Source organism: Pinus tabuliformis, chromosome 3_1, assembly GCF_031772625.1.
Source record: "Pinus tabuliformis cultivar Carrire ecotype Pingquan chromosome 3_1, CPIR1, whole genome shotgun sequence".
Taxonomy (NCBI): domain Eukaryota; kingdom Viridiplantae; phylum Streptophyta; class Pinopsida; order Pinales; family Pinaceae; genus Pinus; species Pinus tabuliformis.
This window is the reverse complement of record NC_142301.1, coordinates 646,074,426-646,096,486: the sequence shown is the minus strand read 5'-3', so window position 1 is coordinate 646,096,486 and position 22,061 is coordinate 646,074,426.

Below are 22,061 nucleotides of genomic sequence, written 5' to 3'. Positions count from 1 at the left end.
CTACTGGATTTTAGCTAGTTGATAAATGACCCCATACACCACGATGTTGGTTGTCCTTCTATGCCGACTAAGCTTCCCTCAAACATCCCGAAATTTAAGGGTAATGCTGGAGAGGATCCTACCAACTATGTTCAATCCTTCCACATGTGGTGTTCGTCGAACTCCATTACTAATGACTCCATTCGTCTTCGGCTATTCCAATGCACGGTCACTGGAGACGCTGCAAAATGGTATGTAGACTAGCTCACCGCATCTCATTCCATTTTAACAATGCTTGCTAAAGCACTCCTCTCATATTTCTAGTTACCTCTCTGATATGACACTAGTACAGAGCTATTGACCTTATTTCATCAGTCCTCCACCACTCGCCTTTCCAATCATGTTCAAGAGTGGCATCCAAGGAGAAGCACATGTCATGCCCCACCCTTCGGAGACTGTGTCTATCTAGATTGGTTTCTTAAGAGCCTTTTATCACCCATTGGAAAATATATCACATCCCATTTTCCTCAAACTGAGGAAGAAGCTCTCCAAACCACTCTGCGATATGGCCTGATTTATGTGCAATCTGGCTATGTTTATACTGTCATTCCAGAGCTCCCTCATGCCAAAAGTGGCAATGCACTGAGGGCATCTCATGTCACCGACCATATCATTGGAACCCTTTCACACCCTTCACCATATACTCAAAAAAGTTATGGCTATCTGTAGGGGGGCACCATTTCCTCCAACACATATGCTCCTCTTGCTAGAAAAATGTTTTCAGGGCCCCAACCTATCTACGAAACTATTGCTCCTCCTTATGCACAATCGAGCACTCTAGCCCCTTAAGAATTAGCACCACAACCTCCCATGCATCTTAAGCCCCAGAAGCCACTGCCCCCTCAGGGTCAGGTGTTTGCATAGCAAAGGGCGACCAATCCCCAAAATTCAAAGAAGAAGAGTAAGGGGAAGGGTAACAAGGGTAACCAGGATAGTCAAGGTAACCAACCTAGTGAACCCCAAGGGAACTAACCTAACACCAACAACCATCAACAGGGAAGCCAACCCAAGAAGAACAAGGCTATTCGTAGGAACAATCCTTGTGCATGTTGTGGCATACATGGACATTATACACGTGAGTTTCCTCTCTTACGCCAGATGCGCCAAATGTGGGAAGCTCAAGTAGCTTCTAGAGGTCAACAATCACCTCAGTATCCTATGCCATATGAACTGGTAGTGCTCACAAATCATTTCCCTCAGCAAGGATTTGTCGTTGCTCAAATTCAACAAGGGTAAGCAGCCCATCCCCCCAACCTTCTAGTCCTGGTGACTACAAGATCCTTATTATGAACTCTGAGGAGGTTAACCCCTCCGATATCAACCTACAAAATTGGTCGCGTCAATATGAAAAGCCATCCTCTTACGACACCAAATGGTTGGTTACCAAGATCCCAAAGGGACCATTACACCGTAATGAAGCTTCTAACTAAGCTTCCCATACATAAAATATAGTAGATGACTTGGCACAATCACCTACTTCCATGTCGATGCCAGAAGTACTCCAGCTGTGCCCATCTCAAAAGAAATCCCTACTAACTTCCTTGGGCGTAGTAGATCCTTCTGACGATCGTTTGATTTTCTTTCCTATTGATACATCAGAACATCCCTGTTATGAAACCAACTCACAAAAAGATAGAAAAGATAGATCAACGCCTTAGAAATAAGCCTCTTCAAGGGGGCAACCTCCTTTACACTACACAAATGAACAGTTCTTAGATGATACAAATGACATGACCTCGTTTCTATATATAGGATTCTAAGGGGTCATAATATAACCATGTCCGACATAAAAATAATAATGTAAGGGCACAATAATAACAATAATGGGCTTGTATGGGGCACAATAATAACAATATGAGGACTACATGGGCACAAAAATATAATAAGAGGGTTGTACTAATAACAATAAGGGGTTACACTAGTAGTATAGGGACCTAACATGCCCCTCTGCTTTAAAAAGTGTTGTCCTCGACACTTGAGTAGTTCTTGATGCTCTTGTATAAAATTCTTGTCCTCCCATGTGGAATCTTTAGCGGGTAAGTTCTTCCACTTGATGAGATACTCTAAAATTGATCGATTTCGTAGCTGTTAGGTTCTTGTTTCTGTGACTACTCCAGGCTCCAATATGATTTTTCCTTCCTCTTTAAGTTCTGGTAATATTGTTTGAACTGGGATCTTCTAGAACTTTTGAATGAGTGGCCACACTTCTTCGTCCTTCTTCCATTCATCCCTTTCTTCGTTTATCTAATTTGGTTGGATAATAGAAATAGCACAAAACAATGCTTCCAGAAAGTCATCCTTTCTTGAGAGTGCATTTGCAACAACATTTTTCTTCCCTTTTTTGTAGATGATTTCAATGTCATAACCCAACATATTTGTGACCCATTTTTTTTGTTCTTCTAAAGATAATCTTTGTTCTAAAAGGTATTTAAGTTTATCATGATCCATTTTTAGCTTGAAGTGTTTTCCCATTAGGTAAGGTTGCCATTTCTTAAGTGCATGTAGTATTGCCAACATTTCCTTCTCATAAATAGCTTGCTTGAGATGTAGCCGTGTTATCGGGAAAACTAGTGTCCATTCAGAGCTGCTAGTCCCACTAAGACGGGTAGCTATCTTAGAAACAAACAAACTAAAGTTACTTGTGTTTTTCTTTATGAGAGATAGATGAGAGAGAAGCAGAGAGTACCAACCTTAGTCTTTCACTAGCCTCCTTGCTTGTTTCCTCTCTCCCTTAATAGATCTTTCGCCACTCCTTTCTCGCTTGTCCCACATCAAAGAACACCTGTAGAGTCAAGGCAACAAAATACCATCAAAGCATAGAGATCTATGACCATAAATAATGTAGGATTAGATGTACATTAACCATATAAATGCATATACAAATACAAGATTCAGAGATATACAAGCATATGGAGGAAAAGTCAAATAGCTTTATTGATAGAAGTAGTAGAAGAGAGGATTACAACCAAGCTGTTTGATCCAGTATCATCCTCCGAGCATGAAAACCCTCTTCACCTCATACAAAGCAAGATCACCCAACAATGTCTTCATAGAGAAACCGACAACACTTGCAAATTACAAAATTCCAGCCCTTTGGATCTCTTGGATGAGGGATCCATATATAGATGTTTTTAGAGGAGTGAGTCATCTTCTGGGATTTTGATTAGTGTCATTTCACTGATAGTTATTGGTTCCATTTGGAGATTTCATGATCTCTTACTCATCCCTGGGTGAATTCAGAGAGGCAAGTGTCCTAGGGAAGTTTCTAGAAGATTCCATGATCATCCACTTAGCAAACTGCCTCTGCCATTTGTCTACTCTCACTCATCGCACCCTATAGAAGGACTTTTCAGTATGGATCACACCCCCTGTGTGTAATAGGTGAGATGCATCTCACCCTCAGCATGGAGAAGGTGAGATGGTTTAGTTTTGACCAGTTCTGAGCAGTTTTTCAAGGAGAACTTCTGGGAGATGATGTAATTAGCTGACCTTGTTCCTTTAGGGAATGAAACAACACTTTTAGGGGTTTAGAAGCCCTTGGTTTATGGCCATATGTGATTGGGGTTGCAGTGCCCAAATATGTCTATAAAAGTTTCCCCTTAAAGCATGAGGTCGTAAATCTTTTGATGTCAGGTGAAATGCTTTATAATGAGGATCCGAGGTTTTTCTAACTAGAAGGTGACCTGTAATGAGATACAATGCAATACATTATCTGCACAATATTTTCATGATCTAGTTGAGCCGGGCATTCCCATTATCAGCTTTATAAATTCATATTCATGTACATAAGATAGACAATCATCTGTGTGGCAGACTAATGATTCTGGTAGAGCCATCATCCTTTAGTTTGGATGATTATCTATGTAGCTGTGATGTACATTTGATGTCTTTATTTTCCTGAATATATCATAGCTTGGATGGATGAAACTAGATCTTGGTTCTTCAAACTTGTTAAATCTTCCCCCGAAGTACAAGTCGATTCATGTGAGAAGATGTTTTGATGTCGAACATGGAAAGACATCGCTTGATTACCAGCCAATGGTGTAAGCTGTTAATAGGCACGAGAGGAATCACCGATAATGATAATTACCCTCAAGGTACTCTAGTACAATTCATGTGGTGTGAATACATGAGTTGATGTCGAACAACACGCAAAATCTTTCAGTCAAAGGCCATTGATGTAAACCTGTCACCGGAAGTGAGAAACTTGCCATTGAGGCATGCAAGCTTCAAAGTACTGAAAGGGTTGTTCCTAAGTGAACTTCTTGGATAATGAGCTGATGTCGACAAGAAGTGACCTATCGTAGGAGGGCCTTAATGAATCCCACATCTATGACGTGGAACGGAGCAAATGATTTTAAGGAGGTGAAAACGATTTGATGATACAAGGTTCAGGGTGGCGGTCATGAAAAATGGAGAGTGAAAGTATTGCAGTGGATGAGACGTTAGCTAGGTTGGTGAATTCTCTGAGTGACTTCTCTTGAACATACTGGCGACACTAAAATGGATTGGTAGCGTTAACCCCAAGGTGGATGGTATGGTGGACCAATGGTGATATGACCGGTGAATGGAATAACCTAACCCGACTCAATCATGCTGACAGAGTGAAAGTGTCTTGTTCAAGAGCGACCTACTACCAATGAAGCTATTCAAGTTTTCTTCCCTTTTTCCCCAGTCATTGCTGACCAATACCTCTTTATTTTTGTCAAGCTTGAGGAGGATAACATATGCTTGTTCTATAACTTTCCCTTCAGGAAAACCTGTCGATATGTTTTAACGAGCCTAGCGATAGTGAAACTTGCTCTTTTCTGCATGGACAAGTTTGTCGCTATTGTTTTAATGAGTTTAACAACAAAGATAACTTGGTCCTTTTCAATTTTACAGAGTCTAAAAGGGATGGAAAGGAAACTCCAGTGGTCCTTTTTCATAATGTAATCCCTTAAGTCCAAAAAAGTGTAAAACGATACGAAAGGGATGACTTTTCGATAGTTTTAACGAGCCGAACAAGACAAGCGCTCAATCTTTTTGTGTAATAATCCCTCAGGTACAAAAAGATTAAAATCTAGAGAATGGATGGCACTTCTGATCACTTTAACAAGCTGGAGAGGCCAATTGCTCAACAATCTTTTCATATTTTATGAGTTAGATAAAAAGAGCTTAAAGGAGACTCGTTTTTGGAGGAACGAGTGATGTTTTTGGATAGCAACTGGTTCCAGGTAAGGTTCGGAACTTTTCAATCACGGCAGTGTAAAGAAGGTGGCTAATAGAATCACTCGTCGCAGCTATTCCTCAAAACGGTAAAGAATCAAATGGAGGTGTATGATTGGCTAAAAAAGTGTGGAGGTGATGGTAAGAACATGACCAAGGTTCAAAAGCTAATAATTATGCGATTGCAAAGGTTATTTATTGAAGGTGGGGTTCATTTTTGAATGAGATTTAACTCTATGGAAACAATTGCTCATTGCTAGGTTTGTTTGTTTTAACGAGCTTGAACTTTGTGTAAAACTGCTCATGGCTAGGTTTATTTTTTAACGAGATTGAACTTTGCGTAAAACTACTCATGTTCCTTTTTATGTAAGCTAGGAACGACCAAACTATAAAGCTAAAAAACAAAAAAATTCTAAAAATCTAAACAATGAAATTGGTCTTTTTTCTTGTATAAAAAGGTTTGCATGCCCCCAAAAACAAAAAAAAAAAGGCTTCAGTAACCATATGGAAACTTACTGTGGTTAAGTAGGATGATTTTTTGTCAATTCTTAGGCAAAATACTTCCTGCACTTTGTTTGCCAAATAGACAATGGTGAAAAGTCACTCGGATTGATCACATAACTTACAGGGAAACTTATCTCTATCACTGGGTTTGTTTGCAAAATAGACAAGGGTGCATGCACCCTAAGCTTCGTTACATTCACCAGACCACTTGTGGTAATTAGGTGGATGGAATGAAGGTTCCTTTAAGAGATCAAGTGAAAGAATTGACTTGGAATTTTGCTCAACCTTGTTTCATTTTTTAACGAGGTTGACACTAGTTAATGAACTATCCTTTGGTGACCTTTGATCACAGCTCATAAGGGGTCATGAAGGAAAGCTCTGGTTCTAATGCCCCCAATACATAATGTACAACATCACTAAATTGATTGTCAGATGATGTAGGTATGGTAGGGCTTGGGGGTAATACCTCGCGATGATCCACACTATCAAAATGGTCAGAGTTCTTCTTAATCTTTGATGATGTAGAAGATATCATATGATAGGTTTCCACTATGGCCACTTCCACCATATTACTCGGAGGCAAAAGGGAAAAAGTGCCCATTAAGGAAGGGTCTTTTAGGAGACCTACTCCGATATTTTGAAGTGATATAGAGCTTCCATGGATCAATGGAATGCTTCCGGTAACCTGCAAACTATTGGGGAGGAAGGTTAGTTGGTCAATGATTGTAATTTCGCCTTGGAAGGGGAATGCAATCTTTCTAAAATATGTTGACACAACAGCAGCCATAGCATAAATCCAGGGCCTTCCTAGCAAGATATTGTAGTCAAGGTTTCCATCAATGACCTCAACTTCAATTTCTACTGTCTTGCCCCCCAGTTTGACTTGAAAGTTATTTAATATTCCATACGGTGTGTATGTTCTTCCATCGAACGTTTTTAATGTCGTTGATGATCGTGACAAGGGTGGAGTGTCTAAAGTTTTCCAGCAACTCATTGACATAATACAGGTAGATGACCCCTCATCAATGATTGTTCGATGAATAGTTTTGTTGAGAGTTTTCACTTGGATGAGGAAAGTGAGTTGAGTTGGTAACTGAGGTTCAAATCCTTTATGATTAAAGGCCACAAGATTGGAATCCGTTGGGTCAATCCCACCTATTGCTCATAATAGAGCCTGCTTCTGGGAGGGGCAATTCTGCAGTACTTCAAGTGTCAACATAGCGGATGACGATTGGGCCAGATCCTCTACTATAATATAATTCTGTGCTGCTCGGGCACGAGGATTAAATGTCGATTTGTGTACTACTCCCTTCGGAGGCTTTATTGTTAGCTCAGGAATGATGGGTGGGAAAACTTCGGTTGAAGTTGTTATCGAACTACTAGGTTGATTTGCAGCCTTGTTGTTTGACAGCTGTGGATTCCTGTAATCTTTATTCCTTGTTGATATCAAAGCATCATTTTGCTGTTTCGAAATGGAAAACATAAGCACTTGGGATGGGGAAGCATTTTCGCTAGCAACAAGATTGATTTTTGGGTTTGGAAATGGGTCAGTCAATACCGCTGAAGTTCTTGAACTCTTAAAGATTTTATTAACTTCAGCTTCATATGGAAAATCTCTCGTCCAATGGTCCTCATCGCATATGAGACATGGATGATTAGGTTTCTTTTGCCCAGAACGGTTTGCAAAAGATTTTTCAGGAGACAAATCATCCTATTTCTTCTTTTTGCTTTTCCCTTTTTTCTGGCCCCATGGTTGCTTTGGTTCTTTGCCTTTGTCGATCGACATGGCATTAACCTCTGAGGTAAGAATTTCGTCATTTGCATTTTGACCAGAAACCGTACGAGATTTCTTATATGTAGCCTTCGCGGTTTTCGCGCTGGTTGTGCCTATCACGCCATCGCTGGCATGAGAGTCTTTGCTTGATTTAGGAGGAGGAGGAACGGAGAAATCTGGTCTAGGAGCATCAAGAATTTTGTCATAGAGCATGCCAGACTAAGTATAGATCAAGTCTAGATATTGCACATGAGAAATTACTTGCTCTTCAGTGACAACCCCCACCCTTTAGCCACATCTTCTGTAATAGAAGGTAATAATGACTTAATAAACGATTCAGCTAGCAGCTGATCAGGAACATATGTTTTTACCATTCTATGATGACGTCGTCACTCATGAATATGATAAGATATGTGAGTGGTTGTCATCTACTTAAAATTGGTAAGAAGATCTATACCTATTTCGTACCTTATGGGTAACTGAAAATGGGTTAAAAAGGTTGTGGCAAGGGTGCTGAAATTATTGAATGAAGCTCTAGGCAACTCAATGTACCATTTTGTTGTCAGACTAGTTAACGTTCACTGAAAGAGGCGAAGCCTAATTGAATTATCATTGAGAGTGTTGGACGAACACCACAAATGAAAGGTCATCACATGATTCGACGGATCTTCACTCAGATTCCCATTGAATTTAGGAATATCTGACGGAAGTTTATGAGCAATCGCCAGCCACCAAGGGGCGTAAGAAATTGGATCATTTTTTAGCCAATTCAGATCTGGTAATTCCAACGTTGCGATGAAAGGCAATTGTTGGTTCAGGTTTGGCAAAGAATACCCAGGATAAGATGGGATCGCCTGAGCAGTGGGTCTTTGCATACCAACATAATGTATTTGATGCTAATAACTTTGATGAGGTTGATGGGCATAACCCTTATGATATGATTGATGGTGACCATTTTGAATATACGGCTGCCCATTACCCACAAAGCTTTGTTGCTTAGGTCCTCGGTAAACTTGCTAGAATTGCGGTTGTTGATATTGCACTAGCCATGGTTGTGAAGCCATTTGCTATTGTCCAATACTGGATGTTTGACCAAGATGAGAGGTTATAGTACCCATTTGAGCTTGAGTCGCTTCAGTTAAGGAGCCACTAATCGGTGATTGTGGTTGAGTTGTCGAGACACGAGGCTGTTGTATTACGACCTACGAGACTTGAGGTTGACATACAACAGACAACGCTTGTACTTACGACACCATTACAATAGCTGGTGTAGTGGGAATATTCGACACAGGTAGATTTGGTTGCATTGAATATAAAACTCTTAGTTGTTAAGGTAGTATTGGCACCCAACCACTGGATGTAATTCCAGGTCGACCTGAATTTTGTTGTCAACTGTCATATGGTTGTTCTCCTGGAGGGAATAATGAAAAGGCATACTGCCCCCCATATGGTGGCAATCCAGTGTTCAAAGGAAAAAGTGGTCCTTGTAGACTGGACTGCCCAAATTGATACTATTGTGGAGAATCAATTTGATGAGACTCAACATAAGAAATTCTAGATATTATTCCAGACGAACAAACGAGAACAAACCATACTATCGAAACAGTCCCTGGGTGGACTCCATTTAATGGTTGAGAGCTAGTTGGGACAGATGGTACACCAGTGAACATTGTTAGAGTAGTAACAGGAATTTCTGCTACTGCTGTATCGGATGACACAGTCCTAGATGTCGACGGTTGTTCAGAAATATTGAGTCTATCCAAAAGACTTCCTAGCGATTCTCCAGGAACTTGTGATGAAGGTTGACTATCTTCTGAATTAGAAGGATATAGGTGGATCCCAATTCCAAAATGCAGTGGGGTACTGGATGGAATATCCTCCACAATCTCTTCTATTGCAATAAGTCTAGGTGGAAGAGGCAGACCGTCAAGTCCGTGAAATATTTCTGGTGCCGAAGAAGGTACACACTCTGCAACAACAGATGTTGGAGGGTTAACACCTTCCGAATCAATCCTAGATGGAACTGGTTCAGGAATAGATGTGTTTACCGTTACAGTAGGATCAGTTCTAGTGTCCTCTTGTAACTGTGGAACTTCTTCTGTAGAGGCAGGGATACCATAAATAGTTGGAGTAACTGGAGTCTTTGAGGATGTTGAAACACAAGTTTCAAACAAACCAGAAGACTTTGACCCAGTTAAATGAGATCGCTTGGACCGGAATGGTTTTGTTTCTAGAGTCAAAGACGGTTGACTCGTTAGTCTCTGCAAATGACTGGGTTTTGATTAAATTTCTTCCACGATTGCGGATTACTTGATCAACTAAAAATAAAAAGGGGAAAATGTTATTCCAAATTAAATGAATTTTATGATTCTTTGACACAACTTGCTTTTTCAATTTTTAAGAGTTGAGAAAAAGCTAAAGATGACTCTAGTCACCTTCAATTTTTAATAAGCCTGAAGTGACAAGTGCTCAGATGGACCATTTCCTTTAAGGAGTCTGAAAAGGAATGAAAGTGACTACTCTGGAAATCTAGAAAAAGGGATTACCAAACCAATCGCAAAACTGTAGAATACTTTTGTACAGTACGACAGTCAATCTTCTCGAATGCTGTGTTCAGTGCATTGTGATTGATAGGGCGGCAGACACGGCTTCCTAAGGATAAAGGATGTAGCCTATTGTGGTCTCCTAATATATACTCAATGGTACATGGGAGCACAAGTCCGTACTGGCACTTGTCGTCTCGAAGAGGAGGAATCATCCAACCTACGATGAAATCGATAGTTACTAGGCTTTACGATGCCAGAATACATCTCTAGCCTAGACTTCTAAATGTTGTGTGTTAGGTTCCAAAGCGTTTTTATGTTCATTGAAGTTTATTTTACAGTTGATCTTTCTTAATAAGTTTGCCTTTAAGGTTCACCACGTGAAGTAGATATACAATTCCTACATGTGTAATCTAAGATGATAAACAGTCGTTTATTTTCTTTTTGCAATGAAAATCCTAGTTACTAAGGAAAGCGAAATGAAATTATTTCAACATAGAGTAGAGAGCACACACTAGATGCACTTTTCCTAAATCAACTTCAGCATGCAGTCTTAATGCAAATGCACATGCATGTATTGTTTTTTAGTTTCTTTAATGTGCGAATGACAAAAAGAAAACAAAGTATAGATATGAACTATCTTCTTTCAAAGTGACAGTACTCACAATTTTCTTTTCAAAAAACGAAAGTAAAGCCAAGACGATACTTTGCGATTTCGAATTTAAAATTGCTTTCGACACTTGAAATATTAATGATTCAAATCAAATACAATGGAAAAAGTGTAATCGACTATCTAAAAGAGGAATGCTTTGTGACACTGTTTTTCTTGACTGAAAACGACGCTTGCGACACTTTCAAATCAAAAGACGACAGTGTGATTAAGCTACTATTTGCAAAGGATAACTGTAAATGATGAAAAATACATAAAAACATTCACAATTCCTTCTGACGGAGGCTGAATAATGAAAAGGACGATGGTTTCAATGGAGATATACTGATCATAGACAACAAAATTACTGAATAAAGTTGAAGACAATGAAGAAAAACCAAAATCTGGAGGCAGAAACAATCTTAGTCAATCATCGCACCTGTAACATAGGGAAATAGAGATGCATCTCACCTACAACACACGGGAGGTACGATGCATCCAGGTTTCCAAGAGGAGACAGTGCAATGGTCCAAGGACGAGATTGTGCTTGGTTTTCACTCACAATTTGCAGCTAAGTTCAGGGATTTAGGCTGAGCTAATGATTCTCAGTAAACAAAAAGTATATGGGCTGATCTAATGAGGTTATTTGAGCTACCACCAGGGCACTTAGGATGTTTGCAATCTAGATGTTCAGTTCATAAACCAACCTGGAGATTGACTGAAGCAGTGTTGATCTACTTTGCAGTTTCATAGCAAAAGCAATTTGAAGGCTAGCTAGCTTAACTTCAGGCTCTGTCTGTGGTTTATAAAGAAAACAATAGTAACAAAACAAACAAACTATTCGTTCCCCAACAAAGTCGCAATTTTGTTATCGAGATAACTAGTGTCCATTCAGAGCTGCTAGTCCCACTAAGACGGGTAGCTATCTTAGAAACAAACAAACTAAAGTTACTTGTGTCTCCTTTATGAGAGATAGATGAGAGAGAAGCAGAGAGTACCAACCTCAGTCTTTTGCTAGCCTCCTTGCTTGTTTCCTCTCTCCCTTGATAGATCTTTCACCACTCCTTTCCCGCTTGTCCCGCTTCAAAGAACACTTGTAGAGTCAAGGCAAAAAAATACCATTAAAGCATAGAGATATATGACCATAAATAATGTAGGATCAGATGTACATTAACCATATAAATGCATATACAAATACAAGATTTAGAGATATACAAGCATATGGAGGAAAACTCAAATAGATTTATTGATAGAAGTAGTAGAAGAGAGGATTACAACCAAGTTGCCTAATCCAGCATCGTCCTCCTAGCATGAAATCCCTCTTCACCTCATACAAAGCAAGATCACCCAACGATGTATTCAAAGAGAAACCAACATCACTTCCTTGCAAATTACAAAATTCTAGCCCTTTGGATCTCTTGGATGAGGGATCCATATATAGATGTTTGTAGAGAAGTAAGTCAGCTTCTGGGATTTTGATTAGTGTCATTTCACTGATAGTTCTTGGTTCCACTTGGAGATCTCATGATCTCTTACTCATCCCTGGGCGAATTCAGAGAGGCAAGTGTCCTGGGAAAGTTTCTGGAAGATTCCAAGATCATCCACTTAGCAAACTACCTTTGCCATTTATCTACTCTCGTTCATCACACCCTATAGAAGGACTTTTCAGTATGCATCACACCCCCTGTGTGTAATAGGTGAGATGCATCTCACCCTCAGCATGGAGCAGGTGAGATGGTCCAGTTTTGACTAGTTCTGAGCAGTTTTTCAGGGAGAACTTCTGGGAGATGATGTAATTAGTTGACCTTGTTCCTTTAGGGTATGAAATAACACTTTTAGGGGTTTAGAAGCCCTATGTTTATGGACATATGTGATTGGGGTTGTAGTGCCCAAATATGTCTATAACAAGCCGTAAAAATACCCAATCACCTACATCAAAACTTCTTTCATTGCGATGTTGATTTTCCCGCTGTTTCATTTGATTCTATACCAAAGTGGTGTTATCCTTTAAATGTTGTAGAACTTGTTGTTGAAGCTTGATTGTATCTTTCACTGCTTGAACATTTTTCTTCTTGATATGTCCTTCTATCTTGAGAGTTTGAGGGGTCATAATTTCTTCCAATGCATTACAAGATATGGCTGGATTCATTTCTTGATGCCCGATGTGATCTTTCACTTCTTGAACATTTTTCTTCTTGATATGTCCTTATATCTTGATAGTTTGAGGAGTGGTAATTCTAACCAATGCATTAAAATATATGGTCGGATTCATTTCTTCTTTCTCGATGTGATCTTTCACTTCTTGAACCTTTTTCTTCTTGATATGTCCTTCTATCTTGCGAGTTTGAGGAGTGGTAATTCTTGCCATTGCTTTACAAGATATGATTGGATTCATTTCTTCTCTCTCTGGGGTTGGTTCCTAGTGTATATCCTCTACTTTTGATGTTTCTTTATTCTTTTCTTCCTCCTCTTCATAATCTATGTAAAATAATTTATTCTCAGCACACTTATGACCTTTAGTTCATTTGCTATCACAATTGTAACAAAGCCCTTTTTCTCTTTTTTCTTCCAATTGTTGTGGTGTCAACCTTGTAGGTTGTGGAAGGTTAGGAGAAACAACACTTCCATATTTATAGTTGTGACTGGTAGACTTCCTTATTTCCATAATTTTGCTTTCGAATTTTCTTGCCAACCTAAATTCCTTCTCCAATGAATCAGGTTCCCAAAGACAAACCTCATGTTGAATGTTATCCTTTAAAGTCCCTATGGAGACATCAATCCTCTGCTTCTTTGGAATATAATTTTCCCTTATATTCAATTTTTGAAAGTCCTCAATGTGCTCTTCCATTGAAAGCTTTTGTTTGAGATTTATCAATTGGCTAAAGAAGGTGTTTCTCTTTGTATCCTCATAATGTGCTATCATTTCCTCTGTGAAAATTGACCACGTAAAAAGTGGTTTATGAGAATAAATCCCTTTATACCATAAAAATTGATATGGTTCTAAATATGAAGATGTAATACCTTTTCGAACAGTGGTACACCATGTAGATCAAAATATTTCTCCATCTGTAGTATCCAATTTACCGGATCCTTGCCATCAAACTTCCTCATCTCGCTTTTTCTTGATTTTAGGAGCTCGATCTTGCAACAACTGTAACTCTGTAATTTTAGATCTTTAAGTTCTAAAATTTTAGCCTCTAATAGCCCTCTATTTTCTACTTCTAAATTTACAAGTATGATCGCAATTGGATTCCCGAAGAAATATTTATTCTCAATCTCCCTCGATGACCTCATTATAGACTAGTTCAGTAGAGTGAAATTGTATGACGTGTCATGTGTCACTGTTTCAACCTTAGGTTTTGAAAATTATACCCAAACAAAATAAAATCCCTCCTCTTTCTGTAACTTCTTATGAAATTTCAATCTAATGCTCAGTGAGAAAGTTATGACAATTTTCCCAAGGTCACCTGTTTATGATGTAATTCGGGAGTCTGCAAAAACTCTAACTTCCTCAGATCATATATCCGAAAATATAGCGCGACAAGATCTCAAATTTAGACCCGAGGTTTAGACCAATTTCTTTTCAAATGGGTTTTAATTTTAGCTTCTGGAACTTCATAGAGAAAATGTTATAGTGAAACTTCTACGATGACCTATTTTAGATGAAATTATGGAGCTTGCAAAAACCCTAACTTCCTCAAATGATATCTCCGTAAATATAGCGAGACAAGATCAGAAATTTAGACTCGAGGTTCAGTGCGATTTCCTCTCAAATGGGTTTTTGTTTTCACTTCTAAAATGTCACAGACGAAAAGTTATAGAGAAAATTCCATGATGACCTGTTTGGAGCAACGAAACCCTAGAATCCAAAGCTTTGATACCAAATGTTATGAAACCAACTCACAAAAAGATAGAAAAGAAAGATAAATGCCTTAGAATTTAGCCTCTTCGAGGGGGCAACCTACTTTACATTACACAAATGAACAATTCTTGGATGATACAAATGATGAGACCTCCTTTCTATATATAGGAGCCTAAGGGGCATAATATAATTAGAGCTGGCATAACAATAATAACGTAAGGGCACAATAATAACAATGGTGGGCTTCTATGGGGCAAAATAATAAAAATATGGGGACTACATGGGCACAACAATATAATAAGGGGGTTGTAATAATAACAATAAGGGGTTACACTAGTAGTATAGGGACCTAACCATCCCCCATTACCTTCATCCATTGATTTCCAGATACTAGTCAAAGTATATAACGCCATCATCTCCCGATGCATTATTGACAAAGGTACATCCACCTATGTGATGTCCGCTACCATTTGGAAACAACTTAAGTCACCTGAGTTTTCCCCCTCCACTATCACTTTGCGTGCTTGGGATGGACACTCCTCCCAACCCCTTGGCATGTACCACAACTGTCGAGTGACCCTTGCGGCCAAGAATATCCATGTTGACCTTGAGGTTATTGATGCCCCTTTGGATTACAACATTATCTTAGGTTTTAGTTACACATATGCCATGTCATCTGTTGCACCTATGGTTTTCTTCAAGAAGTTCTTCCCCCATGAGGGAAGATCATTACCATCGATCAATTGACTTACTACGATCCAGAATCCGTGACCTCCCCCAAGTCCATTATCTCGTCAATGTCAGATAAGCAGCCTTCAACTCCTCTCACCAGTGTTTCGCCTGGAGTATATAAAGATTCCTCATTATTGGGTGCTAACCTTGGTTCTCCCCCTCCCATCTCATATCCTAACTCTATGGGTGTTTGCATGTTACAAGTGTCATGAGCCGCTCTTAAGAAATCTGGTACACTCAATCAACAGCCAGCTCCTCAACACCCTCTTGTTTCCATTCCATCTGAGCCCTCTGGATCCACCCCCCAAGACCTCCTCTGTTTGTGGGTGCCCCTCCTATGTTTCCACCAGGAACTATTCCTCTAGGTCTCAACCATCTAGGATCTATTCCGCTAGGACATTACCTTGTAGGCCATATACCTTTCTTATTCCCCCCTCCACGAGTATTTTCTATCCCTATCATGGCTTCACTGGTACTTCATAATATGACTCTGGGGATCCTAGTATGGTACATCAATCCCCTTGCAAGCATTCTGCATGGTCAGCTAAGACCTTATCATGCTTTGACCCCAGTTCAACTGGTCCCTAAGGCCCTTACCGCTGCTTCAGTTCCATCATAATCTCAACAGGAACCCGCTCCTATCGTGAAAGCATCGGGATATGGGGAAATATCCAAGAGGAAAGAACCTAAGGACAAGGCTCTCCAAGCTCCTCTAGCCCTTAAGGCCCCAAAGTCGTGACCCCCATGTGCTTGGTGTACAATTGTTGGGCATGCCACCAATAATTGTCTTGAACTTTGTCAAATCAAACCTTTGGTTCATGAAGCATTCCTTGAGTCAAATATCCTGGAAGTCCATGTTAACTTGCCAGGTCCACCCAAGAAACTCAAAATGTTACGCACAAATGACCCTTGTGCCCTATGTGATCATCATGGTCACTATTCCAATTTTTGCCCTCATCTCAGTGAATTTTGCGAATACGGGGCCACTAATAGTGGATCATATACTCCTCTACATGTCGATTCTGGTACCACTTGTCAACTAGAACAAGGGGACTTTAGTCTCACCATTATGATCACTCTCCCCCGATGTCGAGATGAAAGACACCATAGGCCATATCCTTTACCTGTCGTCATGCTTGAGTTCCTCGCAGGAAAACATTTTTGAGCTTTCTGCGTGTGCTTGTATAGAAGCTCTTTCGACAGAATCCCAGGTCTCAACACCTGTAGATCCTCCATCTACTAGTTCGTTGTCTACCATTCCAGATGGTGCGTATGTGAACCTTATTTCTTAGGTTGATGCACCAGGTAACTTCGTTGCATCATGTAGTTAGTCTTCCTCCCGTCCGCCCATCTCCCAGCCTGATGAGGAAATAATGGAAGCTATGTCTACCCCTGATTACCCTTGCAGTTAGGCAAGAGGGCATTTGTTTAGAAGATTTTGAAGGCCATTTCCTTCCCAATTCTCCCAATGCGCTCTATCTCAAGAAATTTTGCTCATAGCACATCCCTTTGGTTCTCGTGTCTTTATTTATGCCATGTAGTTAGGTAGATTACATCATCTTATCCGTTGTGTTTTGCACATTTTAGATGGTTCCATCATCCACACCGTATATCGGTCATGTTAATGGTGTGAGTCACTTCTCCCAGAATCTATCCTCAGAAGCCTAGGCCATTTTACCCCCTTGCATACATTATTCCTTTTGAAACGACATCTACATTGGATTTGCCATCAATAATCTGACGTAATATGATGCAGTGATAGGTTTTTTAGTCGATGCGCTTTCCCATCACATCCTTCATCTTCATATTCGTTTAGATTCCTTGCTACTTGTCATGCAATGGAATGGCATGTATCATGTTCATAACCAAATCCTAGTTAGAAAATATGTACTAGTTAAGCTGTTGGTACATGAATTTGAAACCATTATTTTCAATCATGTTCATAGAAGCCGAAATAACTATGTAGATACCATTGCAAATACCATTATAGATTGGCATTTATCACATGTATACCACAGAAGAAAACCATAAACAAAACACTTGGTGAACCATCAACGTCATATAAAAATGCATAATCATATTATGTATGACATAAAACATATAAGTATTTGGAGTCCACCACTCTAAATGCATCTAGTACGCCCATATCATACTTGGGGGGCACATAGGCCCCTACATCTCCTTATCATCCTTTGGAGGATCTCATGCCAAGTTGAGCTGAGATGCTTGAATCCCTTTTTAGAGCACTTGGAACACAATAGGGCTCCACAAACTCCTCCTGCTAGGGGGCATCATTCCCACCTTTGCATATCAGATCAGTCCCCTCCATCACATTGTTTTCGGGAAGTATCCCATGTTTGGGGGCATGATGGTTTTACCTTGGCCATTGATTAACATAAGTCTCGATCGAGATCCCACTAGATCCAGATATGGCCGATTATCCTCCCATTCCTTGGATAGTTTGTCTTACCGGCCTCGCTGACGAGCCATATACACATCACATATCATAGAAGTTCGATACCATATCTTCAAATATCCTTCTCTATGTCCACATAGTCCCCATATTTGACTTAGTGGGTGAGAATGATTCTAGACCTCCTCTAATAGTTCATTCATGTTTTCCTCTTCCCTTGATTCTTCATCAGGAACCATTGTTCCAAGAAGCATTAAGGCCATACTTAGACAAGTAAGTCCATTTTCCTAAAAGTCGTAGATCTTGATTTTGATGGTCAGTTTGTCTACTATGATCTCGACAGGATTTATGACCTTCTCCTCCTCTCAAATTGGAGGGAAAACACCCTTTTATGGGAAAACCCACAGTTTTTCTATTGCACATTGCAACTAGATCATAGCTCCATTTGATGAAATGTCAAGACCATTGGAAAGCTCTAGTTGAGTACTCTAATGGGTCTTCCTCATTTTTTGATGATATGACACTTCACCCAGAAGCCATTTTTCCAAGAAGGGTCACTTCATCGCCTCTTAAAATCGATTTCTTCACTTATGACCCTTGTACCTTAGGGACCACCTTCCCTTAATACTTGGCATACGATGTGTCGATCTTCATCATGAGTAACCAACAGTTTCTCATCTCTTCATGGTCCCCACCGGGCCTAGTTTGTATGGCAATGTCATCAAGTCACCCTTGTTCAGAGCATCCGCGATGTGTTACCCTTGGATCCATGGAATGTGTCTCACATCCCATTATATCATGTCACAATATTCCATCCATATTTGCATACCATTCATCCTGTGTTTCTCATTTTGGCCTCCAGTCATACTGTCCCCATCCCCTTTGGAGTTGAGTTGGTCGTTGCCAGGTCAACCATGCACTTTATGCCTTGACAAGGGAAGTCGTCTGTTTGTCCCTTAGTCCCAATTTTTCCATTATCCCTGGTGTGAGTCCATCAATCACATTACTATTTTCCCTCGTGCCTTAGTTGAAGATCGTCATTGCCTCATTTATTGTGGGCCCTATTCTGTCGACATCATCTCATTTATTCCAAAAGAATGACCTAGAGGGTGGTGTAACTTGGTTCTAATTTCCACTATTTTTCTGTGCCTCAGATCGAGCAGAGGGTCTTATTATTGCCCTTTGACTTGGTCAAATCATGTTCATGATTCATACACTTGATGGTCCACTAATGCAGCATATTATACTAGTGATTTCTCGGTGTGTGTGAGATGTTTCAGACCTCATGAGGGGATGGCCCTTCAGGTAGCCTCCCACATGCCCAGATGCATTCCCATTATGCTACAGCCTCAGATGTGGTTCCATAGATTTGATGGGTTCGATTCCCACCAATTGCAATGTTCATAGCATGCGCATCTCCTTCAGATGATCCATTCAGTTTTTTAGAGCCCTTCCCTCTTCAGTAGGGCTTCTCCTGTTGTTCTACCCTCGCCCCCACCCATTTTTTAGGGAAGGGTCATTGTATCTCATGTACTCAGATATTATTGTATTCAGTCCTAGCTCATGTTTTTCCAGGTGCATTATGTATATGGGACACATTGTATTATTGTCTGGCTCTGTTATGCCAGCATGTCATGTACCATTCAACATGTACTTCATTGCTCAGTTTTATGTTTCTAGGCGAACCATTATTTTTGTACTAAGTTATCTCGGCGGGTATGGGTATGCCTTCCTTGCCTCATTGAGGTCCGCTACCACAACATAAGAGGAGAATTGCATTAATATTGCCCCCTTTATCCCCATCCTCTTTCACTTCAGCTTTATTGGTCTCTCTCTCTCTCTAACCCTCTTGTGTTGTCTAATGATTGTGTCTTGACAATGTACTTCAGTCATACGTTTTGCTCCTAACAATCGTACATTGGGCGGGAATTTGTTATCAGCAAAAAATTGATCATCTAGCCTAATTTACTAGTTGGATGAAAGTACACCATGTAAAGCCAATTTTACAATAGTAAAATTGCTTTCACTGTGAGAAATTACTTAATAAACCACCTTTGTTAAGTAATTTATTGTTAAACCCATGAAAAATAATTAAATAAATCGCTATTTATTTGATAATCTTCTAGGAATAATTTATTAAACCATTTTTCAATTATTATTCCTTGTCATATTTGACCAAATTATGAAAAACACGGAGATAAATCATTAATTATCTTATTTTTCTTCGAGAATAATTAATTAATCACTAATTAATTATTATTATTTGTCAAATTTTACTAAATCCCTTAGGAATAATTAAATAAATCCTTATTTGTTTATTATTCCTTAACTAATTCCTTGAGATGATAAATAAATCATTTATTTATTTATTATTTCTAAATAAAAGTTTAAATATTTTTTTCCTCCTAACCAAATATAATAAAATATTCGAAGTGGTTCTTCGAAGAATGGGGTTAATAATATTTTATTATTTCTCATTATTCAAGGATAAATCAATATTTTGTTATAAATAGAAGGATTTTCCATTCATTTTTCAATTTTGATTATTTTCATTGTTGCACTCATTGTTGTAAGTCATTATTTTCATTGCCTCACACCATATTTTTGCTCGATTTACACATCATAGAGGAGACAACCTGTACACAAGCTGAAGATGTTTGAGGATAGCCAAGAACCCATCCCATAGAGGGGAACTGGTAACATATATTTGTTCACTTCACATGTGGTATAATAAAACTATTCTTTGTATATTTGGCTTCCATTGGATGATTGGAGTTATGACTCTTTCTTTTTGTTGTTTAACTATGATTGTGGTATAGATCTGGACTTTTGCAGGTTTTGCTTCTATCAGTTTCTACAAATTTACAATGTTTAGCAACCATTTATATTGTTGAGATTGTTTGTCATTCACAATCTTAAGTGGGTTATTTTAATACGTCTTTGAGAAGAAAACACTACAACAATATACATGTAAAGAATCCAGACCCAATACTAAGGCAGGCTATATGGATATATTTTTTTCTTTTTCGTTCAATGAAAGCTAGCTACAGAAGGGAAGAGATTGATTTTTACTTTTCAAAAAAATTACAACCTCACACACTCTCAATTTTCACTCCTGAAATTCAATAAATTTATAATGGAAATCTGACTCAAAAAATAACTCAAGCTTAAAATAAAAACCAAGCAAGAACACAAAAAATCCAAAATCTCAAACTTAGTTTTGCAAATACACATGATCACTCAAAAGTAGTTTATGAGAAGCTAACACGTAGAAAAATGATTCAAAAAAAAGTATTAGGACTAACAATGTAAACATTGAAATAAGAACTATAAACTCAAAATGGGAACTTTAGCAAAAGAAACCCCAAAAAAACATGAAAAACTGTACTAAAAATGAAAAGTGTTGATGCTCGAATAACATGTTTTTTTCTAGGGTAAATTTTCAACATGTTTTAAAATTGGAAGTGAAAACCATTTCTTTTGTGCAAAAATTGTGCAAAAAACAGCATGAAAATGAAAAGTGTTGATGCTAGAATAACACTTTTTTTCTAGGGTAAATTTTCAACATGCGTTGATGAAATAATGGTTGTTGTTTCTTTTCAAGGTAAATTTCAACATTTTGAAATAATGGACTAAAAGATATTATCATGACTCCGAAAAACATTAAAATTTCAAAAGAATAATAAAAACATAAATTTAAAAACAAAAATTAAAATAATGAAAAAAAACAAAAAAAAAGTAAAAAAAAAATAACAACAAGTAAATAAAAATGTATATTAAAAACAAAACATAAAATTAAAAAAAGACAAAAAAATCAAATATATAAAAAAATAAAAAAAAATCACTCATAAAAATGTTAAAAAAGAAAAACAACATTAACCTATAAAAGATAAGAATTAAAAAATAAAAAAATATAATGAAATTAATAATAACAAAAACATTAATTTGATTTTGATTTTTTTTTTTTTAAATTTATATTGTTTTTTTTTATTTTGTTTTAAATTTGAGTTGTTTTTTTTTTTTTTTCCTTCCTTTAAGGTTTTTAATATATTTTTTGGCGTGTTTCTTAAAATGTTATATATATGTTTAATTTTTTTTTGTTTTGTTTAATTAACTTTTTTGTTTTTTTTTAAATCTAGTTGTTTTTTTTAAAGGTTTTTAATTTTTTTTGTATTTTTATTTACTTAATTTTATAGATTTTTTAAATTTTGTTTATTTATTTTTTTCCCTTTTTTTTTTGGTTTAGAGATAATTTTTTTTTACATTTTTTATGTTTAGATATATATATATATATATATATATATATATATATATATATATATATATATAATCAAAAT